We start from the raw sequence: 27,679 nt of genomic DNA on the forward strand, positions 1-27,679 counted from the left end.
ATCCCTTAATTTTCTATCAAATTTTTCCCTTTAGAGGCCTCAAACAAGGGCTAAATAGGTCCATATTATGAAACTAAATATAGAAGATTGTTCTACTCTAAAAGCTTTCCAATGACTATATTTTTAGTATATATATTATGTTTAATATGATATTTTATTTTTATTATTATTAAATGTAGGTCTTTTGGGCATTTCACAAATCTTTGTTTGAAGGTTCAAAAAAAGAAGAAATGAGAGAATAATTTTTTAAAAAATAGTTGTTACAAAGATATGTGTGTTACCTTTCTATCAAATCAAGAAAAAAATGATTTCGATTTATACAACTCAAATTATATTGATAAAAAAAACATACATCTAAATTATCGTTAGCATCACTTTGCCACTAAATAAAACTTATTATTTTTAATGAAATTGAATGAAACCAACTAGAGTTGCTAGGTATCGATGTTACTATTCTCGCCTTGAAAGAATTTTGTCATTATCTTTTCTTTTCTTTTTTAATGTTGATCAAACAATCCATCACTTTTTGAAAATGTAGATTTTCATATAAACCACTTCTTGAAGGAGAAGGAAAAACAAATTTCAAATGAATTTAAAAATTAAAAAAAATATATTGTTAGAAACTAGAAAGAAAATTTTGAAAATCACCAATTTACATTATATTCAAATTCTTTATGGTTTTTTAGTAATACACATATGAAAGTGAAGTTTTTCTTTTTAAAATATCTATTTTATTATCAAAGTTGGCCAAAAAGTGGGAACGATTACTATTGCCTCACCATCTGAAGTGGTCAAAGAACTTTAATATGATATGTGATACAAAGGGTGTCTTGTAAAAGCGTGCATCAAGAACTTGACCCCACATGGGATTCACCTTAGTGGCATGCCAACTATACCTGAGGATATTAAGTTTTTTGTTTGTTGAATCCACCTCTGCTGAATAATATAATCTTTCATACAAAAGGTGTCTTGCAAAAGCATGCATCACGAACTTGATCCCACATGGCATTCACCTTAATGGCATGCCAAACCGTACCAAAGGATATTGCATTCTTTTCTTGAAAGCGCCTATGTTGAAGGCATAATTAAAAATGGTTCCTAGTTTACAAGTTTTCATTTCTTTGTTTTTTTCACTCACCTTGGAGTAGAGGATCTTTCATATTTTATGAGAAAGCTTGAGGTATGTGTCCCTATCTAGGGAAAAATTCCCAATTTACCCTTGCTATGCTAGAATGTTTTGACACAAATACCTCTTTGGCCTTGGTTCTATGTGTCAAATAAAAAAAAATCATCTTGGCTCAAACCCTAGAAAACGATGTGTGGAGGTGAATCTCTCGAATGATTTAAAGGAGATAATTGTCATCCTAATTGTAAATATAAGATAAAGATTTAGGATTTTCCTTTGGTAACATGTTATTCAAAGTTTATCAACATGGCTTTGGCTCTAAAAATCATGTGAGAAAAAGGGTTGATCCTACAATGGTAAGTCACCCATGCATTATCAAATTTGGAATAATAGAACCACACCTTCCCTAGAGTTTTAGTAGACATACCTCATGGAACACATTGAGAACACACTTCTTGGGTCATTTGAGTGAGGGTGTCATTTTCAAGCACCATTAAATCTTCAACTTCAACTAAAGATCGGTGAAACTGGTAGAAACCACACTCATATATGACAACTTAAAAGTTATCACACTAAATATAGAAGAAGAAAAAAAACTTTTCATACTTTAGAAGAAACAATATGGCAGCAAGAGAATACAAGTCAATATTGTATACTATGGAATCCTCTTCAACCCACCATACAATAATTTCTTAATCATTGTATGCATACTCATTATTTTAAACTTTTTTATTATAGGAATTACTAAAACATTCACTTTTCATAGAAATTAATAATTTATTTGTTACGCATGTCATTTTTCATTAAAAAGTACATTTTATTAAATATTCTTGTATACTAATAATTTTAAAAAAAAATTAATATTCTTTAAAACGTCCAATTAAAGTAAATAACTTCACTTATTTTAGTTTTTAAAAATATAAAATTAAAAAATAGTTATTACAAATATTTTAATATTTAAATTACAAGACCTAAATATACAATGCTACACCATTTTTCAGTCATTAAAATAAAAGATTGCTAATTTGTTTCTCTATCAAATGACAACTTTCCTTTCATCATATAGATTCATTTATTGTTATTTTATAAAAATTAAATGTTTCTCAATTCTAATATGCTAGTTTAGAACAAATAATTCACTTTAATTAATTGAATTTATTTTTGATAACTTATTTACCTTAAATCATCTATGAAAAACAATTAAATAAGTAAACAATTTGCTCCGGCTTCGGTCGATTGAACTCATTCGCGGAGTGATCCTTATCCCCCGGCCTTTTTTGTGAATTGTAATATTAGTAAATTTTATTAATTGAAAAGGACTATTCATCAAAAAAACAATTAAATAAGTAAACCGTCTTGAAAATGTTACCATTTGAGGGACCGCCGACGCCGAAGACTTCATAGTAAACGCCTGAGAAAAAAGACGAACTTAAGAATGCAACGCGTTAGCTTAAAAATTGATTCTGACGTTGACCGATTGAGTTAATTACTGCTCAAACTCAATTTTATTTCCCAAAAAGCTTGTTTTTGATCATTTCCATTTTTCAAACCAACGGATTTAATACTCCATACGTTCACCTAATTTCCTCTCAGTCAGATATATCAATTTTGGAAAATTCTGAAACCCGTATGTGTTCCTCTACTTTATTATCATATATATTTAACAAATGAATTGTTCCCATGAAAATTAATATATTTTTTTCTTTCTTTTTGACCGTTCATTCACTTAATTATCAAGATTCGTCTGTGTGTCCTTTCCGGCAGTACTACAATACTTTTCCTGTTCGATCTTCCACATCTTGTGGGAAATTTTGTTAAACGCTCTGAGATTTATACCTACTTAAAACACCTTCCTCATTGCTTGTGAAAAGATTGTGTTCAAACCCCAATATCATCACAGGAAGGATTCTATTCGCCCCCTTTCAATCTGCCGGCAATTGCAGGAATTCCAAGGTATGTTTATAAAATATCTATATTTTGCTCGCTGAAGATAATTAAATGGTATTATTTGAAAGTATTAGACTCCTCAAATTGCAGTTTTTCTTATTTGGCTATTGTTTTTTTTCTTTCTGTTCCGAAAGATCTGTAAAATAAAATTATTAAGAATCGGAGTGAGTAGATTTCTCTGAGTTAATGGATATATTGTTTTTTGAAATTGATTGTGTGGTTGCATTAGAATTGATGATTCTGATTGTATGGTGACTCATATGAGGAGAATATAAGAACAAAATAACTGACCATTTTAATCTTTTAAAGACAATCAGATAATGTAATCTAGGAGAAACATATTGATTAACATTAGAAATTACAAAATAAGATTAGATCAAATACATTATAGCATACAAATAGATAAGTTGAGTATATGAAGATAGATTATATATGGTGCATCCTAAAAATGAGATTGTTATTTTGATTTAAAATATCACACAGATTAAAATCCTTACAACCTTAATTTATGGACGAAATTACATAGGCTGGACTTGACCAGACCCTTTGTGCACTTTGAGAATAGGATAGCCAATCTTTTAATAGAAAGTTAATATGCTCCACTTTCTTTGCTTTCGGACCCAGCCTTAGGCTGAAAGTGGCTTTAAGATCTCCTTAGTCATTACAAGAGTTTCCTTTAAAGTGACTTTATTGAGTTTAGAAATTGAGTTGGTATAGGTTATATGGCGATCCCCAAATGGTATAAGCAGCACTAGAGTATAATAAATGCTTACAAATTTTCTAGAAATTTTGAAAATTTCTTGATAATGATATGAGACAATTCAAAATCAAGGCACAATGATTGATGGATTCTAAATATTTATAGACACAATAGTGGGATCAATTCATTTTAATCAAAAGAATCAAACTGGTTATGTTTGGAAACAAAATATTGCTTGTAGCATTGGATCTTTTTTCCATCAAATGCTTAAAGTAGAGGTTTGAGATAATCAAAGAAAATAAGGGTATGCTTGAAATTATTCTCATCCTCAATAATAATATATGTGTATATGCATTAGCAAATATCATTTGAATAAATTGGATAAAAATGAGACTTGAATCCTAGCACTTAAATGTGACAAGAATAAAGGAATGAATGACCATTCAATGTGATTACAAGCCTTGGCAAAGTCAATTTTGATGTATACTACATGTTCAAAATATTATACCCATTCCATCTCTTCCCAAAAGTAATAATTTTGTCAAGGATGTAAAATCATTTTTCTTAGGTTGGATAGGCCTGTGAAGGAGTGACCTTCGCTTGGGAGAAAAAGCTTTTGTGTCTATTTTGTATGAAACATTCCATAAGGACATATGTTTCTTGTTACATTGCTCCTTTGGGATTTTAGTTCTATTTATGAATTTTATATTGTGACTATTGAGAATGTTTCCAAAATAGATCTCATGAAAAACCTCCAAAAAGACATTGTTTTAAGGGCTTTGCCCATACTATCTCAATCTAGAATTCACATGAGATTTCTTCCAAGCTAGGGGATGATATCATTGGGAATACAAAATATGTAGCAAAAAGATGATAAAAAATACACTGTTATGGAAAAACTTGACAAGGAGTAAAATTAAGGCATTTTTGTGGAGCAACACTTTAAAGTTATTATGTACTCTCGAGTCTAGTATGAAATGGTTCCTAATGTCAAACAAATGCGTAAAGAATATTTGGATGCTTAATAAAGGGTTGACACCACTCCTTTATTTTCATCCTAGCTTTATATTTAAGACAAACTCCCATAGCTTTATATTTAAGACAAGCTCCCACAACTTGAAATTTTCTTTAAAGACTTCATCCCCAAATTTGAGCCAATGAATTTGAGATTTTATGAGGTTTTGAGAATGTACCTTGAGGTTTTGAGGATTGATTCCTAGACCTTAAAGGATGGCCTAGTTGAGAGGGCATTATTACCAATGTTCTTTGCCTCATGACTTACCATTACAGATCAATCTTGTTCTTCCATAGTCTAGGGGGACCCAACATTATATTTAAGTGTTGAACAATTAGAGCATGCAAATCCTAAATGATAATGTTGATTCCCATGCTCAAAATATTTATATCCATATTAAGTGTTGGATGAATATTTACAAAGAACACATTGAGTCTATCTCATGTGTCGAATTAGATATCAATTGTCTTCTTTGAATCCTTGTAGAAATCCACTTCTACAAAGACTGTATTTTGGGGTTGATTCGAAAAGAACATGCTCGTTTCAATACACATGACAGAGCTTGACTATGCAGCTATTGTTAGAATGATCTAGAATAACTAAGAGGGGGGGTGAATCAATTATCCTCATGTCCAGATGTACCAATTAAACTTTTAATCACTTCAAATACCTCAAATCTAAACATTCAGTAGCTCAATCTCTATAGAAGATAATTAGTAACATAAACTTGAAATCCATTGTCCTAATAGTAACAAAATTACAGAATATAAAACATTAATAGTAAAACATCTCCCATAACATCCACACAAGTATGACACTAGGATTTAGTGTGGAAACCCAATTTGGGAAAAGCCACCAGCAACATGTCACCAATTTTTCACTCTTCTAAAGTGAGCTCTATTAGGAGCCAACCCTGTTAAAGGTCATAAAACACATTGTTAAATGTGACCTTGTTAAAGGATTTTCTCACCTTGTTAAAAGTGGTCTTGTTGGAGGGCTTAAGAACATTCCATTAGAATGCCATCTTGATTAAATGATTTATATATGCTTGTTAGGTCAACCTTGATTAAAGGATTTCAATACTGATACAATGGTTAGAAAGTAACAACATGCTGATTTGACAAATGCAACTCACTTTGCAAATACAGATCACAATTTGGTCCAACATTGACTCATTGAATGGCCTCCATTAACATCTCCATCACTGATTCGCTTGGCATCACTTTAAGAAATCACTCTTCACCTCAACACTTCACTGTTCAACCTTCTGCTCAAGTTCGCCAATCAAATGCTCCAATCTTGTTAAGGTCTTCAACAACTTTGCTAACCTCTTCAATTTAAACCCTTGTACCTCCTTAAATACATAATTCTAATCTTTTGCCGCTTAAACATCACTGTAAATCTTAAGGTTTCGATCAGATTCAACACATACAAGGAATCATGTCCACCTTTTCATTTCCTCTTTTCTCTCCTAAGAACTTCTCCAAACTTCTCCTTGAATTCTTGCATAGAAATACTCAAACACAGTTTCCCTTGAATTAAATGTTCTAGGTCATCCATCCTTATCTTCAACATGATTTACATATTCCAAAAAATCAACTCTTTCAACTAGAAATCAAAATTTCCTCACAATCTATCAAATGTTACTCCTCACTCAATACTGTGTCCTGACACTCGGTCATCATTGAATTACTCGGTCACTACTAATTGTTCTAATCAACACATTTACTTATACTCTGTCAATACTAATGCTCGGTTGATAGTCAACTCTAGCATCACTTGGCATAAACTCCAAGTTCCTTAATCTTCGACTCTTTTTCTCGGTCAAGTCTATGAATTTGGTCTTTCTTTGATCACTTCTTCTAGGCTTTAGTGCAACTATCTTCTTCACTTGTATTATGATTAAACAATCACTTTATCTTTTCAAAGTCCAACTAACCAAGTGCACATTGTAGTTCCTCATAATTGAAACTTTCCTCTAGGTCCTTTTGTTATGTCCTTCTTCTAAAATCCTCTTCATCAATCATCTTGATATGGCACTTTACTCAGACAAAAATTGTCTTACCAATAAGGTTTGACATAAATGACAACATAACAATTGTTCCAATTGTAGTTTCCAACAACTATTTGCATTATAAAATTTTAGCACAGTGAAGGGAAACTAATGAATCTACATAGACAAAGAAAATTAATGTCGAGCTCTCTCATTAAGGGCAACAAAGCCTCTAGTCAAATGCGAGAAAATAAACAAACAAAAACAATCAAATTAAGGAGTATTCTTAAGGATGATTTCAACATAGTTGGATTTAACACTAGCAATTGCACTTTGGTGTGTAGTGGGTACATTGAAGATATTCTATGAGAGACAACATAAAATTTATTTTGTTTTATATTTAAGTGTTCTTTAGATAATAATTTTAATGAGTTGGTGTGTTAATTGTTGTAAATTTAAGACAATCATGATGATAGTTTTTTGTAGTTAATTCAATTTTGCTAAATAATTTATAACAACAATGAATTACAATAATATTACAAAAATGTGATAGTTTTACTTACAGACATGTGTGTGTGTGTGTGCGCGCGTGTGTGTGTAAATATAAATTTAAAGCATAGAGAAAATTTCAAGCTTTGTTCATTCTTTGAGTGCTATGCAGTGTTTATGTGGGAATGAAAAAGAAATTAAATGTATTGATGTAGGGAAGTTTTAAAAATTATTAAACTTAGTAAATTGTAAAAAATTATGAATAGGAAAATATCAAATTAAAATTAGAGAAGAATTTCACAATTGTTTTTTACTAAGTTATCCATCGGTCGCATAAAATGTTTGGCCTTATAGTTTAATACATCCAGACATTAGAATAAGCTATCTTCATTTTTATATTTAAGCCATCTTTCCATGTCCTTCTAAATCTCTTATATTATTGTTTGTATTATTTTATTTTAATAATTATTAAATACATAATAATTTAGATATTAAATGATTCAGTAATTTAAAAATAATAATAGTTCTATTAAAAAAGTATACAAAATAAAAGTAGTCATATTATATTGTAAAGGCAATTCACTTTGATGACATGAGTTATCTTGAATTATATATAATATATGTAAGAAATTAAATGACAAATAATTTTATTATTATAATTAATTTGAAATGAATGTTAAATTTTCTTGCCCTTACAATATGCTTTGATAGAATCCTCCCCGTGGAAAGACCTGTGAATATCTATAGTCCATATTTTTTTTGAGGGGAAAAGGACTTGACTCAATGTAACTCTTTGTTGTAATGGTAGTGTGTTATCGATCATGGATGTTCCATTAAATTTGTGTCGAAGATTAGAGAAATTTCATGGTGTCAATGGAACTCTTTGTTGTGATGTTTATGCACTTCAAGTTTCATGCATGAACATTTCTTAAAATTTGAGTTAAATATTTGAAAAATTTCATGTTTGATGATATATAACACAAAACTCCATTGGTTTTCATGAATAAATGGTTTAAACATATTCACTTATGTTACATCCCAATTTTTAGCTCCATTTGAAATGTTCATATAACCACTGAGGTATCATGTGAAGTCTATTGACAAGTACAATTAGTTACAATCATGTGAAATGGTAAGATGGTTAATCGTTATAATGTCATATGAAGGTGGTATGCTAGTTATCCATTATGATGATATTTTAAAGCTATTTTGGAAAGTTGGTTATCTATCCTAAATTCATGAGAATTGAAAAGGTGGTTAGCCATTATGATTATTTATGATTAATAACTTGTTATGGTAATATGATTTAATTGTGGAGAATTTCCTTGTAGAGTGTTAGTTTGTGGTGATTGATCAGGGAAGTATTGTACATACTTCATAAATTCTTTGGGGCTTTATCAGGATTTTGGGTCAACATGTAATTATTAACTATAACCCTAAAATGGTAATACTGTATAAAAGGGCTTAAGATTAGGGATTATTTTTATTAGGTGATGCGACAATTGGTTCTTGCAGCAGTATTGAGTTGTAAGGAATTACAAATTGTAATCAGGTTGTAATCACTGGATCATAAAAATATTGGGCTTGTTGTTTGGTGGATGTAGCTCAGGGTTTGGGTGAACCATGTTAAATCTTGGTGTCTCGTGTTCTTTTCTGTGTGATCTATTATTTTCTAATATTGTTTATATTTGCATGTAATTGTTATTTCTGTTTGTGGTTTAATGCTAACAAGTGGTATCAGAGCGAGGTTGTTTTTTTAGTTATTCTCTATAGGAAAGTCTCATGGTTGAGTAGGAGCAATGGTAGACAAGGGTAGGCTAAGGGTTGACAAGTTTAATGGGTAGAAATTTTAGTTATGGAAGATGCAAATGGAGGACTATCTTTATCAGAAGGATTTATAGAAGCCATTGGAAGGAAAAATTAAGAATAAGGGATCTATGTCAAATGACGACTAGGATCTTTTAGACAGAAAGGCACTTGGAAGCATTCAATTAGGCCTAGCACTATTGGTGGCATTTAATATTACAAAAGAAAAGATGATAGAAGAGTTGATGGAAACCCTTAAAAATTTGTATGAAAAAACCTCTGCTTCAAACAAGGTATTTCTCATGAAGCGTTTATTTAATATAAAAATGACAAAAGGTAGATCTGTTGCGGATCATTTAAATGAGTTTAATATTGTTACTAATTAGTTATCTTCTGTGGGTATTAATTTTGATGAAGAAATTAGGGCTCTCTTGATTTTGTTTTCTTTGCCTGAAAACTGAAATGGCTTGGTAATGACTGTGAGTAATTCTATTTCTGGGTCTAGTACCCTAAAATATGATGATGTGATCAGTGTTCTTTTGAGTGAGAAAACTCGTAAGAAAGCCTCAGGTGGATCTACATCAGGAAGTGCTTTGAACACGCAAAGTCGAGGTAGAATGACTGAGAGAGGAAGTAATTTTAGAAATTATGGGAAATCAAGAGGAAAGTCAAAGGGGAGGAGGTCTCAATTGAGAGAACCAAACGACTGCTGGTACTATGGTAAAATAGGGCATGAAAAGAAAGATTGTTGGACTTGAAAGAAAAATGAAGGAGATAAACCAAATGGAGACAAGGAGGCAAATGTGGTAAGTAACAAATTTGAAGAGGATGCTTTGCTTCTGTCTTTAGAAGGTGTTGATGATTCCTGGGTTTTAGAATCTGGTGCTTCATTTCATGCTACACCTCATAGAGGTTATTTCATTGATTATGTCCAAGGGGATTTTGAACTTGTTTATTTGGGGGAAAATGAACCCTATCAGATTGTTGGAAAGGGAAAAGTTAAGATTAAGTTGCAAAATGGGAATCATTGGCTACTACACGAGGTAAGACATGGTCTAAGGCTGAGTAGGAATTTAATTTTAGCGGGGCAACTCGGTGATGAGGGTTGTGTAGTCACTGTTAATGATAAAAATTGGAAGGTTTCAAAAGGTTTCCTTGTAGTAGTAAAAGGTGTGAAAGTAGGCACCTTATATCTTTGTGTAGGTCATATTGTTCCTTCTATTTTAATTGTTTTAGAAAAAAATGAATGTTCAAGAACAGTTGCTACAGTTGAGTAGGGAAAACAAATAGCTGCTGTAAATTTTGATATAGTGTTGTGGCACAATAGACTTGGGCACATGAGTGAGAAAGGTATGAAAGTAATCCATTCAGAGAAAGTTTTACCAGGTCTGAAATGTGTTAATATGGATTCATGTGAAAGTTGTGCGTATGGAAAATAAATGAGAGTGAGATTTGTAAAGACTGGGAAGGAAAATAAAAAGGAGAAATTAAAGCTTGTGCATACTGATGTATGGGGACCGGCTCAGGTATCTTACCTTGGTGGCTCTCATTATTATGTTACATTTATTGATGATGCAACTAGAAAAGTGTGGGTTTATTTCCTTAGACATAAATCTGATGTATTTCAAAATTTTAAGAAATGAAAATGTTTGGTTGAAAATAAGACTAGTAAAAAATTAAAATGTCTTAGATTTGATAATGGTGTTGAGTATTGCAATCATGAATTTGAAGATTATTGCTCCACTAATGGTACTCATAGACAAAAAATTGTTTCAAAGACTCTACAAGAAAATGGAGTGGTTGAACGCATGAACAAGACTATAATGGAGTGTGCAAGGAGCATGAGGTTGCATGTTGGGTTGTCCTTACACATGTGGGTGAAGGCTGTCAATACTATTGTATATTTGATTAATAGAGGTCCCTCTACTCCTTTCGGTTGTGGTATTCCAGAGGAAGCATGGATTGAGAAGAAGGTGAGTTATTCTTTTCTCAAAACTTTTGGTTGTGAAGCATTTTCTCATATAGATTCTAAAAATAGAACCAGGTTGGAAGCTAAGTCAAAAAAATGTATATTTGTTGGATTGGTATTAATGAATTTGGTTATAGGATTTGGGATTTTGAAAATAATAAAATTGTAAGTAGGGATGTCATATTCAATGAGAAAGTGTTGTACAAAGATCTGTTGCAGCAACATGAGAAGAAACAAGATGATTATGTAGTGTTGGATGATACTCCAAAAGATGACATTCCAACAACTCCTCATGATGTGCAACAACCGCAACAACAAATAGCACACATACTAGTGAATGTTAGATGGTCAACAAGGATGAGTAGACCTACAGAAAGATTTTCTCCCTCTTTGTATTCTATTTTACTAATAGATGTTGGTGAACCTGAATGTTATGATGAAGTTGTGTAGGTGGATATTGAAATTTAGTGGGAGTCTGCAATGAATGAAGAAATAGACTCTTTGCTAAAAAATAAGACATGAGATTTATGCAAGTTTCCTACAGGTAAAAGGGCTTTATAAAACAAATGGGTTTATAGGTTGAAAGAATAGGAAGGAGGTAAGAAAAGATTTAAAGCTAGATTAGTTGTAAAAGGATTTGTAGAGAAAAAGGGCATTGATTTTGATGAGATATTTTCTCTAGTTGTTAAAATGACTTCTATCTATATTGTTTTAAGTATTGTGGCTATTGATGATTTGCATTTGGAGTAGCTTGATGTTAAAACAACCTTCCTTCATGGTGATTTGGATGAAGAGATATATATGGCTCAGCCACAAGGATTTGAGGTCAAAGGTAAGGAGAACTTAGTGTGCAAATTGAAGAAAAGTTTATATGGCTTGAAGCAAGCACCTTGATAATGGTATCTGAAATTTGATAGGTTTATGCATGAGCATGGATACAATAGGTGTCATTCAAATCATTGTGTTTACTTTAAGAGGTTGGATGATGATAGCTACATTATTTTATGTTCATATGTTGATAATATGCTTGTAGCTGGGTCTAACATGGATCACATTAATGAACTGAAATGCCAATTAGCACATGCATTTGCTATGAAGGATTTGGGGCAGAAAAACAAATACTTGGTATGAAGATTTATCAAGATAGGAAGAATAGGAAATTGACACTATCTCAAGCTGATTATATAGAGAAGGTGTTGCAATCTTTCTCTATGGAGAATGTTAAAGCTGCCAGCACACCTTTACCTAGTCATTTAAAGTTGACTAAGAAGATGTATCCCAAGACACAAGAAGAGGAGGATAAAATGTCTAAGGTACCCTATACTCTAGTTGTAGGAAGCTTGATGTATGCTATGGTATGTACTAGGCTAGATATTGTATATGCAGTGGGAGTCCTTAGCAGGTATATGAGTCTTCCAGGAATTGAGTATTGGAATGCAGTCAAATGGATTCTCAGATATTTGAGAGGAACATCTAGCAAGTGTTTGCACTTTGGGGGCTCTACTACTGATTTATACGGCTATGTTGACTCAGATTTGGTAGGGGATATTGATACCAGACGAAGTACTATAGGTTATGTATCTACTGTTGGTGGGGTAGCGATGAGCTAGGTTTCTAGGTTATAGAAGGTTAATGCATTATCCACTATAGAAGCAAAGTATATTGCTACTACAGAGGCAACCAAGAAGATGATATGGCTTTAGTTCTTTTTGGAAGAAATTGGACACCCTTAGGGGGATAATTTTTTTTTATAGATAGTGAAGAATTTTGCTCTACATTCAAAGACAAAACACATATAGTTGTGGTACCATTTCATTCGATCTATTTTGGATGATGGACAGTTAAAGCTGGACAAGATACATACAGATAACAATCCAACATATATGTTCATAAAGTTAGTGACAAGGGAGAAGTTGAATTCCTCTTCAGCTTTGGTTGGTCTTCTAGATTTAATAGGTATACAAGAACAACACAGTCCAGGGTGGTTTGATCCAGTGGGAGCCCCATGTGGTAGCAGTATTGCTATAGCATTAGTCTCCAAGTGGGAGATTGTTGTCTACTATGGAGTTTGATCAGTCCCCAAGTGAGAGATTGTTAGTTTGTGGTGACTGATTAGGGAAGTACTATACATACTTCATAAATTCTTTGAAAAAAATTTTGGGCCCTATTTTATCAAGATTTTGGGCCGACATGTAATTATTAATTATAACCCTAAAGTGGTAAAAATACTTGTATAAAAGGTCTTAGGCTTAGGGATTATTTTTATTAGGTGATGGGTATGTGCAGGATCATGGTGTGCCAAAAAGTGGCGATCTAAAAAACTTGTAGTTTTGAAATATCTCAAACCATTTCAAAATCTATTCCAACTTTTTTCCCACCCACCCTGATATTAAATAGAAACAATTAATATCTTTATAAGGTCTACTATATTTTTTTATACCAAACGTATATTGTCAACTTTAAAAACATCCTAAAAATGTGCTTTTGGCCTATTTTTATGTGATTTTTACTTCAAACATGTAGCTGACGACTTTCTTTTCACCAAAATTTGATGACATGAAAAGGGTTTCTTAAGAATGTTCTTATCTTTTCATAAATGTAAGGTTTGTCAAATTATGAGTTTATTAAGTAATTATTACTTATTTTCTAATGGAGTTATATATAAAGTGCTGACTGACACACTACTTGAAAAACAACTATAACTTTCAAATGGTACAACATTTTTTAAATCCAAAAGATGCATCACATTCTATGTTTCTTCTACTATAAGAAAAAAAAATGAAAAAAATTTAATTTTACATAGTTTTGAATTAGTTAAGGTGGTCAGACACAAGATTTTTTTTATTCCAAAAATACTAAAGTCAATAATTTATTATTTATTATTTATTTAAAATAAAAATACCCAAAAATATGTGTCACATCTAGGCATGAGTCTACTACTTATATCTAGAATATTATTAATAAATATTATCATTTGATTTTGATTAAGGTGGTTAGACATACATCTACTTCTTATTTTTGTTCTAAAAATTTTGTAATATTGCATTAAAATTCAAAATTTTGACCAATCAATTTTTATTTTTTCAGATAAGTCCTAGTAGTTTAGAAACTAGATTCAATTTTCTAGAGATTCTTTTCTCTCAACTTTTTTTATATAAAGTCAATAACAAGTAGAAAATTGCACATCAAGTTGACATAACCTTGATTTTCTAATTTTTTATTGCCACTTAAGGGCATAGTTTGGTTGACCACGATCCTGCACATACCCTGATGCAAAAATTGATTCTTGTGGTGGTATTAAGCTGTAAGGGATTACAAATTGTAATAAGGTTGTAATCATTGGATCATAAAAATATTGGACTTGTTGTTTTGGTGGATGTAGCCCAAGGTTTGGGTGAACCACGTTAAATCTTGATGTCTTGTTTTCTTTTTTGTGTGATCTACTGTTTTCTGATATTGTTTATATTTGCATGTAATTGTTATTTCTTTCTGTAGTTTAATCCTAACATAGAGAGCATGTCAAGGGGTGAAAGCATTGTCAGAAAATAATTGGGCACAGGGGCACCACCATCATTAGGCAAATAGGTATGAATCTTGGTATCACAAGGATATTAAAATAATATCTATAATTCGTACCTATTAACATATGCATAAATATATACATGCATATATCGAGAGGATATAAGGTTAGAATAAATCATAATCCTCTGAATTACGCACGTATATAGATATGCATATTTTAATAGATACGGCCTTGGACATAATAATAACATGATGACATCATTTTGTAAATTATATATATGCATATATACATATATACAGGTATTTTATTTTTAGTAAACTTCTCAAAGGAGCTCTTTATATATTTCAAATTTATAACTCTCTATGTGAGGTGTCAAGTACACTTGGTGCCCCTTTTTATCTTTTTGAATCGGTGAACCAAGAAGCCGATGATCTTGCTTTTAAACTACCATCTAAGGTTGTGGCTTAAGTTCACGATTTCTCTCTTTCCCAAGGATGGTATGGACTCATTTTTCTTGCATTCGACTCCTTTTTCTTGCATCTACTCCTATTTCTTGTATTCAAATCCTTCTTACTTGCATCGACTCTTTTCTTCTCATACGACTCCCATTATTGTATGTGATACCAAGAATCACTATCATAAGGGTTCTCTGTATTAGATTGTAAGCTTTGGTCTTTTTTAGTTCAACCCATTGTGAGCTAGCTAGTCGGGACTTTTTGAGTTTTAATATCCTTGATCAAGTTACGTTGATACCTTTGCTCTTATCTTTATATCATAAAATTGATGCATGTAGTGAATTTAATATGTCATTTTTCTTCCATCAAAGTGTATCCATGTTACAAGTCGATTATAAAAATGATCAATTCATGCCGAGCAATCTTCCTTAATATCTACGACAATTTGTTATGCATTTGAATTTAAATAGAATATGCAATGTGTGTCTCTTATTATGAACAATCTTCCTTTACTTCTTATGATACAATTTTTGGGTAAACAATTGTGAAGTCTTTGATTCACAAAGATGACATAATGCCAGTATTGAGATACCATCTTTGTTTTAGCTGAGTGCCATCAATGAATTGCTAATGGAAGAATTCCATTAATGATCGAATACCAAGGACTCACCCTGGCTAGATGACCAATGAAAGGGGGTGAAGAAGTAAAGGAGATTCCTGCAGAAAGGAAGAGTAGAAATCAAAACTATCATAGATGATAAATTTAATAATTAATTTCTAAGAACTTTCAAGTAAGCTCATGTTTATCCAATATGTACTCTGTTGTCAAGTTGAGTGGTGGAATTAAGCACTAGGATGCTTAGTGGCTAGACAAGTTTTTCCATGTCTATTATGGGTATGGAGAGTCTTTCTCAAATGAATTATGTGGGGACATTTTAAGGGTTTGCAGTTGGGAGGTTAAGGCCCTGACAACATTTCCCCTCTCCACAAGATGTTAAGACATGCACCAGACAAAGATAAGTTATACATTTAAACATTTGTTGGTAACATGTATTTTTACTTTTATGATGTTTATATAAGTAGAAGATATGATGGATTGATTTATATCAATAATTCGGTTAGATCCTTTTAATGAAAGCAACTTTTCTCGTCAATGTAATTGACAACTAGTTAGATTGGTTGATCTTCCAACTGAACATGGAACATGTCTATATGCAAGAGATAGGTTATCTGATGGATTCTTATTTTAGTCTTTCATTTATGTGAATAATGAATATAAGTGTATCTTCTAACTTTATGTTATTGCCATAGTTAGCAATGGAAAGAGAAGGGATGATACTGTAGTATTTGATGCCCTAAATGATACAGTGGTATTTGATGCCCTAAATGATATAGTGGTATTTGATGGTATTAGTCGTTTCAATAAAGTGGTATAGCTATTTCTTCATAAGCGGTATATATGGACTAACCTAGGTTTTGCAAATGTTGCCCTAAGCAGATTCTAGTTTGGGATTTAAGATATGGAAAATTTAAATCCTCTTTTTAAATTTAATGATGATGCCTCAATTTTTAGTTATGATAATCCAATTAAACTATTTGTAACTGTAACCCTCACATGAACATAACTGTTGTTACTGCCTTCTCATGCTCATGAATGTGAATTAGTACTGTATTTAATTAAGATGTTAGTTGATAACTAAGGCCTAGGAAAAGTGGTTGTTACAACTTAGAAAATGCAGTGGAGAACAACCTAATTTTTCCAACTTCTCAAACTAATAATTAATTAGAAACTAATCTAATGTTCACTATGCTACAAAAAAGGTTGGAGTGTTAAAAAGCATGAAAGATTACAGAGAGAAAGGAGATGAAAAAAGGCCTTCGTTTAATTTAGAGTACTATAAAGAAACTCTCACACTTCAAGACTTTAGAGATTTCAACATATTTAGATACTAATCATTAGGCCTGGAATTTGATGACTACCTTTGCTTGTCATATGATTTTTTAATAACGACTAATTTTTTTTCATGCTTTTCATTTTACGTTTTTAGAAAAAAATGATTATCAATTTTTTTTGTTATAAAATAATTTAAGAGATGATTTTAAATTTAAATATTTGATAAATTAGAAAATAATAAATATTAATTAGTAATATATTAAAAGTCTTGAATAATTTGTATTAAATGTATATCTCAAATAAAAGAAGCAAGTTTTTAAGTTTATATATGTTATTTTAAATGATTTTTAAATTAATATAATTAAGCTGAGAGACTTTCTACAGTGGAAGCATTCATCAATGTAAACATTTGACACTTTTAATAAAATTTGACAAGCAAGAGACAATTTTAAATTGTTTTTTAATTTAAAGATGATTGGTCGAATAATAATGTTTTAATAGAAGTCATACAGTTAGAAACGATATAAACGATATTATATGTTTCTTCAATTATTCAAATTGAAACAATAATATTTAATGGCATTTCATTTTATCTTTTCCAATCTCTTCCACCATGCAAACACCTGTGAGAACGTTTTGTGGAAAGATTCAAGATAGAGAAATGATTTCCCCTGATCAACAAGATTGATAATTGCTAGATATCAATTGCAAGATGGCAGCAGAATCGACAATTACAATTCTAAAAGAGAATCCCCCATTCATCTGATGAGAGGGATGCAAATCTTTGTCAAGGCTTTGAGCGACAGAGTAATCAGCCTGGTCACACCACTGGTGAGATTAAGGCAAAGATTCAAGAAAAGAAGGAAATTCCTGTAGATCAACAAAGACTAATGTTTTCTAGCAAGATATTACATGATGAGAAGGCGCTATTTGAATATAACATCTAGAAAGATTCCACTATTCACTTGGTTCTCTGCCTATGCATATCTTTGTGAAAACTATGGTATAAATGTCTGGCTTCGATTATTTTTGCTTTGCTAAATTTAACTGGAAGAGTGTATAGATACATACTTTAGATTTCCTTGCATTTTTGAATGCTTGCATATTTTTCTTTCTATATTTGTAAATGATCTTTGCATGTATCTTTTCTTTTTCCAAAATGGTGAAATCCAATCCTTTTAATGGTTTAATAGCATTCTACTTCCTTGAGATGTGGGTTTCTTTGACTTCCCAATGAGAAAGCAATAAACCTGTAACAAAATACACATAAGGGATGCTTCAATTATATACAAATCTAAAGGTGATTAGCCAGATCAATCTTGAAAAACTAGGGATGAGCGAGACAAAAAAATGTACAAGTGATTGAGTGCATGTGATTGTATTACTTGGAGCAGGGTTAGTTTTAGATCAATTATCATTTACATTTCAGATGTGATTGTATTATCTGGAGCAGGGTTATTTTTAACATTTATTTATTATCTATTCGATTTTCTTAAGAGTTTGAGTTTATGAATAACATGATAAAATTCACTTCATTTTCTATTGTATATAAATTATAAAGAATCTTTTAAAGAATTTGTAAGTTTGTATGAAAATATTATTTTAGAAAGACTTTAGCTGAGACAGATTTTAGTGAATAGAGTTATACTATATCAATTTCTAAATTATAAATATCAGAAAACATACAATTTTATTTCAGGAATTTTTTTTTTCAAAATTATAATTTTATTTGAAGTTAATAATAGACTAAAATTGTACTACAATGAATTAAAAATTGAATTTTGTAATTTGTGTACTTATATAGATATTTAATTATTTTCAAATAGTTGAAATAAAATTAAAAAGTTAAATTAAAATTAATGTTGATTAATATAATTAAACTTTCATAGTGTAATTAAACAATGAAGTTAAGACTATTAGAATAAAATATTTAAATCATAATTAATTTAAAAAATAGAAATAAAAGTTAAATATTACATCAAGATTTAGAAATAAGATTGAACTTTTGTATATATTTGCACAAATTCTAAAAATGAAGTAAAACATTGCAAGCTAAGTCGAGCCTTTAAAGCTACATTAAAAGAAGGTTTAGAAGTAAAGACAAACTTTGAAAGTTAAGACATGTCAGAGAGAGTGAGACACGTGTGTGTGTGTGTGTGTGTGTGTGAGAGAGAGAGAGAGAGAGAGAGAGAGAGAGAGAGAGAGAGAGAGAGATGTACCTATAAGAAGGGACATGTGAGAGAGTGAGAGATACTGAGAAAAAGATCGAGGGTAAGGCATGAAGTAGACACCAAGAGAGATGGATAGAGAAAAAGATGCATGACACAAGGAGAGTAGGAAAAAATAATAGGAGGGGACATGATATAGAAAGTGAGATAAGGGGAAAGGTTAAGATACATCAGGCAGACATAGAGAGATGATTTCAGAGATAAAGAGACATGAGGGAGGTTGTGTGTGTGTGTGTGTGTGTGAGAGAGAGAGAGAGAGAGAGAGAGAGAGAGAGAGAGATGAGAGAGAGATGATATAAATGATATAGAGAATATGGTAAGAGGAGGCAGAATATAAGAGAGAGGGAGAAGATGAAGTATAGATGAGGTAGAAACAAACAATGGGGAGAGGGAGAGAAATATTAAATAGGGCAATGTATAGATGGATCTTTTAATGTGTGTGTGTGTGTGTGTGTGTGTGTGTGAGAGAGAGAGAGAGAGAGAGAGAGAGAGAGAGAGAGAGAGAGATGTGTACTTATAAGAGGGGACATGCGAGAGATAGCAAGAAAAGGGAATGAGTTTTAGGCTTGAAATAGACACCAAGAGATATGGCTAGAGAGAAAGATGCATGATACAAGGAAAGTAGGTAGAAATAATGGGAGGGGACATGATAGATAAAGGGAGATAAAGGGAGAGGTTAAGACACATTAGGTAGACATAGAGAAATGATTTTAGAGATAAAGTACATGAGGGAGGGTGTGTATACATGCACGTGTGTGTGTGTGTGTGTGTGTGTGTGTGTGTGTGTGTGTGAGAGAGAGAGAGAGAGAGAGAGAGAGAGAGAGAGAGAGAGAGAGAGAGAGTGGTAATTAGGCGGATGGTAAGGTAGGAGAGGGTGAAATATAGGAGAAAGAGAGAAGAGGAGGAAGAGATAACATAGAGAGGGAGAGAAAGGTTGGGAGAGAGAATAATTAGGATAACAAATGGATGGATCTTTTGACACACACACACACACACACAAGTATATTAAGGGGGAAGAGATAGTGATAGGGAGGATATGAGAGAAGGGAAGAAGGGGGAAGGGGATAATGAGATGGATAAATAATGGGAAAGAATTCATTTGTGTGTGTTAAGGGCGAAGATATGGTAAGAGGGGGTTGGATATGGGAGAAGGGGAGAAATAAGATAAATAAATTATGGGGACGATGAGATAAATGACATAGAGAGAGAATGAGAATAATTAGAGCTTACTATGCATGGACATGTTTGAGAGAGAGAGAGAGAGAGAGATAATTAGGGGGATGATAAGGTAAGAGAGGGTGAACTATAGGAGAAAGGGAAAAAGAGGAGGAAGAGATGATGTAGAAAGAAACAATGTAGAGAGAGAGAGAAGGAGGGAGAGAGAATGATTAGGACAACAAATGGATGTAGATTTTGACACACACACACAAGTATATTAAGGGTGAAGAGATGGTGAGAGGAGGAGGGATATGAGAGAGGGGGGAATGGGATAAATGATGTAGATAAATAATAGGGAAGAAATCATCAATGTGTGTGTGTGTGTGTGTGAGAGAGAGAGAGAGGGGGGGGGGGCATGGGATATGGGAGAAGGGGAGGAATTAGATAGATAAATAAGGGGGATGATGAGACAGATGATGTACAGAGAGACCGAGAATAATTAGAGCTTGCTATGCATGGACATGTTTGGTGGGGGGAGAGAGAGAGAGAGAGAGAGAGAGAGAGAGAGAGAGAGAGAGAGAGAGAGAGAGAGAGAGAGATGTTGAGGGTGGAGAGAGAGGGATATAGAGTAAGTATGGGGGAGATATATGTGTATGGTAATTAGGGGGAAGCAATAGAAGCAATAGTTAGAGGGAGAGGGTGATGAAAGAAAGGTAGAGTTATTTAATGTCAATCTATTAAATATTAATTTTATGAGGTAGAAAAAGAAAGAGAATAATTAGGGTATTTAATGCACAAACATGGTTACGTGAGGAGAGAGAGAGAGAGAGAGAGAGAGAGAGAGAGAGAGAGAGAATTAAGGGGATGGTAAGGTAGGAGAGGGTGAAATATAGGAGAAAGAGAGAAGAGGAGGAAGAGATGACATAGAGAGGGAGAGAAGGGTTAGGAGAGAGAATAATTAGGATAACAAATGGATGGATCTTTTGGCGCACACACACACAAGTATATTAAGGGGGAAGAGATAGTGAGAGGGGGGATATGAGAGAAGGGAAGAAGGGGGCTAGGGATAATGAGATATATAAATAATGGGAAAGAATTCATTTGTGTGTGTGTGTGTTAAGGGGGAGGATATGGTAAGAGGGGGTTGGATATGGGAGAAGGGGAGAAATGAGATAGATAAATTATGGGGACGATGAGATAAATGACATAGAGAGAGAATGAAAATAATTAGAGCTTACTATGCATGGACATGTTTGAGAGAGAGAGAGAGAGAGAGAGAGAGAGAGAGAGAGAGAGAGAGGTACTTAGGGGGATGATAAGGTAAGAGAGGGTGAACTATAGGAGAAAGGGAAAAGAGGAGGAAGAGATGATGTAGAAAGAAACAATGTAGAGAGGGAGAGAAGGGGGGAGAGAGAATAATTAGGACAACAAATGGATGTAGATTTTCACACACACAGACACACACAAAAGTATATTAAGGGTGAAGAGATGGTGAGAGGGAGAGGGATATGAGAGAAGGGGGAATGGGATAAATGATGTAGATAAATAATGGGGAAGAAATCATCAACGTGTGTGTGTGTGTGTGTGTGTGTGTGTGTGTGAGAGAGAGAGAGAGAGAGAGAGAGAGAGAGAGAGAGAGAGAGAGAGAGATGGGAGAAGGGGAGAAATCAGAGAGATAAATAAGGGGGATGATGAGACAGATGACGTAGAGAGAGAACAAGAATAATTAGAGCTTTCTATGCATGGACATGTTTGGGGGAGAGAGAGAGAGAGAGAGAGAGAGAGAGAGAGAGAGAGAGAGAGAGAGAGAGAGAGAGGGATATAGAGTAAGTATGGGGGAGATATATGTGTATGATAATTATGGGGAAGCAATAGAAGCAATAGTTAGAGGGAGAGGGTTAATGAAGGTTTTGCAAATGGGCTTCCAAGTAGAGAAGGTTTAACCATGGAGGAAACTCTGTAGTTAAGCACGCTTGAGCTGGAGTAGTCCTCGGATGGGTGACCTCCTAGTAAGTCTTGGTGCTTCACCTCTATGAGCATTACCTAGATCGAATGAGTGCTTAGTGTTCCATTCGTTCTCATGAGAGATGGGTTTATGTGAACCACTACTCATGAAACATGGGTCAATGAGTCTAACTCAAAAACTACACAGTTGAATCCTGATAGCAATATCACAATCCAACAACAATTACAAGGTGATAGAATATCAAGGTAACGGAATATCAAGGCCATTTAAAGATTCAATAAATGCTTAGATACTACCTAAACAATAATTTAATAGATTTAGAAGGGAAAAATCAACTTCTAATATAAATCAAAACTTTAATGAACAATTTTTTTTCTCAACATATCATGCAATCAATTTTTTAACTATATATATACTATTTTTTCTATAATTTTATATTTAACTATATACATAGTTAAACATCAAATACCTTGGATTTCTACAATCCATATTCAAATATTTATTAATAAACACATATTTTCTTAATATTTATAAATAAAGATATAAATTAAATATTCATATATACAAATTAAATTTGGAAAACTAACTCTTAAATATATCTACTAACACAGCCCCCAAAGGTCCATCTCCTAGTGGCTCGATGGGGATGGTGTAAAGCTTCTCACGTCTGTGCATTATGCCGATCGTGCGAGGGTGTTGATTGGTGAAAGGGTGGTGAGGCCTCACAAAGATACTCCGGCCAAATTGTCTGCTCCATGTGACAAGGATGACTGTCCTCTGATTCGAAGACAATTTCCTGGAAGGCGTCGAATGATGGAGAATTTGGAAGGCAATGTGAACCTGGATGGTGGTGATGCTAGCAACACAATGGCTACTGTGCTTCGTGAATGACAGTGTGCTAGAGGGACCTCGAAACCTAGATAGTCTTTCGGGGTCGATCTAGAGCAAGCTCCCAATGCTATCACAACTATTGGAACGCGTTCAAGTACTGATCCTCTACCCTAGTTACTTTTTGAAAAGAAAAAATGCGAATCATCCCCTTGTTTTTTATCACGACCAGTTCAAACCTGACATATTATAATCTTCAACAACTTCCAACAGTTCTTTTTTTCGTCAGAGATCTTCACTAAACATTCAATCGCTCTTTTTTCCTCGTCAAAACTGGATATCACCTGAAGAAAATTATGAAACCCAGACATGTTCATTCACCCGGTCGACGTACCAGACTTTCGAGCAGACAATTTTGTAGAAACTTTTGGGATTCTTTAGTATGTCCTGTACTGTATTGTAACAGTACTCTCCTCTTTGGCTTTCCACATTTTGTCGAAAATTGTATGAAAGTTCTAAGACACATGCCAACTTAAACCACCTTCCTAATGCTCGTGAGGAGATTCGAGAGAACCATTACATCATGGCAGGAAGGGTGATTGTCACCAAATTTCAACTCGCTGGCAATTGTAGGAATTTCATGCAGGTATGTTTAGTTTATATTTTGCTTACTGAATCTTAATTGGAATTAACTGGAAGTATTAAATCTCCTCGAACTGCAGTCACTCTTATTTGGTCATTTTTCGTTTTAAGAGATTTCCAAATTGTAAAATATTAGGAAAATCAAAGCAATGTTGCAATTATTTGTTTGTTTTTCTTGCTGGTGTAAAATAGCTTACATAATTTAACTAGTCAAAAGTACTGGGCAGCCTGGAACAGCACACCTCTCATTCAAACTAAGTTAACAAACAAAATAAGATGCTAAGACCACCTTTGAAAGCAAGCATGCCGTCGTAAGTACCGAAGGTGTTAAAGAGACCTTTGTCCTACCTGTAAAGTGCTAGTATCATAACCAAAAAGGTCCAAACAATGGTCATAGCCAACAGAAACATAAATTAAAATCCTCTACGACCTGAGTGCCCATTCAAAAGCTGGTTATCGGAACTAGGGTGAGAATTCCCCTTGTTCAGACCCTGTGTGCACTTTGTGAGCAGGGTATTTAAGTTTTCAATAGAAAGTTCATGTGCTCAATTCTGTTAGGTTTCAGACCCAGATATAAGCTGAAAGTGGCTTAAAGTTTGAAAATCTGGAGGATCTCCTTAAAACTTAATCATTAGAGAATTTTTCCATAAAGTATAACCTGCCCTGAACTAGAGAAGTCTACCCACCCTAAACCTTTCACTAATAGTGACGTGGTGGAGGATCTAATCACACAGCCACAACCACTATTTTCCCTATTTTCTGTGGAGGGGTTGAACCCCCTCACCACATGGGAATACTGCTGCTCAACATTTTAGTGACAACCTCATCTTAACTTTGGAGCTATTATACCTTTGCCGCTTCAGTGGGGTGTGCTTATGCCTCTTTTGGTGAACTATGCTTAGGACGGTTGGGTGGCTTTGGATACCCCATTCGATGAGTCCTTTGCATGGTTTAATCCTTGTCCTTGAGATGATCCACTTCTCTGGGTCATTGGCTTGTGCTTAATGGTTTAGTTGGTTTTCCCCCATGTGATTTATAGTTTGTTCTAATCCTTTAGGCCAGGCATATCCTTTGCATTAATTAATAATTTAATGAGAATTATTTGTGTTAACACTAAAATCCTAAATGACATATCCTATGGGATTGTTGGGTGGTAAGGTATGATAACTATCAAAATGCTAACACAAATACTTAAACACATTAACTATGTAACAATGTAAATAGTGAAATGATATGGGAAAATAATCAATTTCCATGAATTGCGAATGTTGGAGGAGGAGTAAATTTGAATTTGAGCGTGAGCGGGAATGATACAAGTCAGCGAGAGGGCGTTTCGGGGGATGCTGGAGCTCAGATCGATGGAGAATTAGGTTAGGAAGGGAAATGCCAGGCAGATGGGGACCCATGGGGTTTTCAAAAGGACTTGGGGAAGGATTTTTTCCATAATAAAGATGCTGATCAGGATATTTCAGGGAAGGCTGTTAAGAACGTCGAAAAAACGGGTAAATCACGGGACCCTCTTAGATCCCGAGATGAATGGGTCTATTTGAAACCTTGGTCGACCCTTTTCGGAGTTAAGTCAACAGGTAAGTCAAGTTTCCTTGACATCAAAGATATATCATATAAGGAGAAAGGAAAACTCGCTATTGTTGTTTCGGATGAGCTAGTCGATCATAACATTGGCCTGATGTTGACTACTCTAGTGGGCAAGTTTGTTGGTCCTCGTTCTAATAATGATGTTGTTAGAATTTTTGGTAAGAAGAAATGGGATCCTAAGGGCAATGTGGAAATCACGGCGATGGCAAAAGGCTTCCTATCTTTCTCATTTTCTTGTCAAGAGGATTTCACAAAGAGCTTTTGTAGTAGTCCCTGGGTTACAGGTAAGGCCACCTTGGCTCTCCAGGAATGGTCATGTAAGCTGGACCTGAATGACTCTTTTTTTGTCCAAGCTCCTATTTGGGTTAGGTTGCTAGAACTTCCTTTGGAATACTGGTATGGAGATATTTTTAAGGGCATAGCAAGCTCCTTTGGAGAGTTGTCTATTGATCCGATCGCAGTGTCTCGTAGAAGGCTTACCTATGCCAGAATCTGTGTGGGGATGGAACAAGATAAAGATATGCCAGAGGTTATTGAAATCCATTCCAAGCTTGGTAAGCGCATTCAAAAACTGGATTTTGAAAGTGTCCCCTTTGCTTGCTTTCTCCATAAGAAAGTTGGTCATGTTACAAAGCAGTGCCCTTCCTTTGTTGCAAAAGAAAAAGCTAAAAAGGCCTCGAAAAAGAATGAAGAAAGAAGGAGAAGGCTTTAGAAGATGAAGGGAAGGTGAACCAGGAAAATTCTTCGAGGAGGGGTGAATGATAAGAATGATCATCCTTTACAGGACGAGTTTGTGCCCAAGGTGGATGAAAATCAAAATATGTCTTGTAAGACCAATCCACAAAAGGAAAATATGAAGGATCTAAGGAAGACAAAATCTGGAAGAGGGGGGCTCCTCTAACTCTTTTCAAGAAGATCTAGAGAACATCTCGGTTGTCCCTGACTTGGTTGGGACTTTCTCTATGGAAGGTGGGGAAAACCAAAATAATAGGGAGTCTCTGGAATTTATCAAATGTTTTGGGCAAGTCGGAGAGGCAAGGTTTAGGAAATGGGGATTCCATAGTCAAGAATATGGAACCTCAATTTGATCAATGTGTAGAAGGAGAAAGGTCTAATGAAGAGGGATGGAATAAATAAAAAAAGAAGAACAACAGAGACCCATCGCCAGTATCTCTAGCGGCGACTAGAAGCAAGAGTAAGCCAGATGTTGGAGCTAAGCCAATGACACGAGGTAGGAAAAAAGGTAGTATGGTCCAGGAGGAAGAAGCATGCAAGAACATTGCGGATGGTACCTTACTTACCGTTTAGGAGGCCTGCTCTCACAAAAAGAAACGAAGATCATTTCATGGGATATTCGTGGCTTGAATAGGTCACACAAGTTGGATGTTTTGAGGAATCTAATAAGGGATCATAAGCCAGATATTGTTTTGGTCTAGGAAACTAAAATGCTCAAGGATAGAGTGGAGTCTATAAAGTTTAACAAAATTTTTGTAGTGATGGGGTCCAGTTCTGAGGGGATGTTTGCTGCTTTATGGAACTCCTACAAATTAAGAGGTGATGTTATTTTTGAAGGTGGCAATCTTTTGCTTATCAAATTTGTTAATGTTAGAGAAGAGATAGCTGGTATGTTCTTAATGTTTATGCTCCCAATTCAAAGAGAGGGAAAACTAGATATTGGGAATAAATCAAGAACCTTTTAGGCAGAGGCTTGAATGGAAGGTGCATCATCATAGGAGATTTTAACACTCCTTTGAAAATCTAGGAAAAAAAGGGAAGGTCGGAGGTAGATCTAGATAGTAGAATGGATCTCATAAATCTTATTAATGATTAAGCTCTCATTGATGTGGACCTTCAAGGAGCTGACTTTACCTGGTCAAACATGAGACTCATGGAAGATTGCACTCATGTTAGCTTGGATAGAGCTTTGATTTCAGTTGATTGGCTATCCAACTTCTCCTGCTCTCTATTGGCTTTGGCTAGAATTGGATCAAACTATTCTCCTATATCTCTAAATCTGGACCTTATGGACAAAAAACGAAGCTATCCTTTTAGATTTGAAAAAATGTGGCTTGGGCACCCAAGCATTTGGAATAAAATAGAAGAGTGGTGGTCTATCAACATTGATGGTATGACTATGTTTAGGGTTGCTAAGAAAATTATTAGAAATGTTAAAGAGAAAATTAAGATTTGGAACAAATCTGATTTTGGAAATATCTTTGAGTTGGCATCCTCATGGAGATATTTCAAATTCAGGAAACTATTCAAAATCAAGGATATATTCAAGAGTCCATAACTAAGAGAAAGCCTTGCTTACTTCTTACCATGCTATTATTTCCAAAGAGGA

At 33.8% G+C, this 27,679-nt stretch overlaps 1 protein-coding gene across 1 annotated transcript in view; it reads left to right on the top strand.

Annotated features, from left to right (window-relative positions):
• Positions 1-2,683: 2,683 nt before the first annotated feature.
• LOC149580544 (uridine kinase-like protein 4) overlaps positions 2,684-27,679 on the top strand; it is a 390,089-nt gene continuing 365,093 nt past the window's right edge. Inside the window, exons 1-2 of the mRNA XM_089791783.1 lie at positions 2,684-2,753; positions 2,998-3,079. The gene's annotated coding sequence lies outside the window, so the exon portion shown is untranslated. The remainder of the gene's footprint in view (positions 2,754-2,997; positions 3,080-27,679) is intronic.

This window comes from Cupressus sempervirens, chromosome 1 (assembly GCF_028749045.1).
Source record: "Cupressus sempervirens isolate cs-2001-9-10 chromosome 1, ASM2874904v1, whole genome shotgun sequence".
NCBI classification, from domain to species: domain Eukaryota; kingdom Viridiplantae; phylum Streptophyta; class Pinopsida; order Cupressales; family Cupressaceae; genus Cupressus; species Cupressus sempervirens.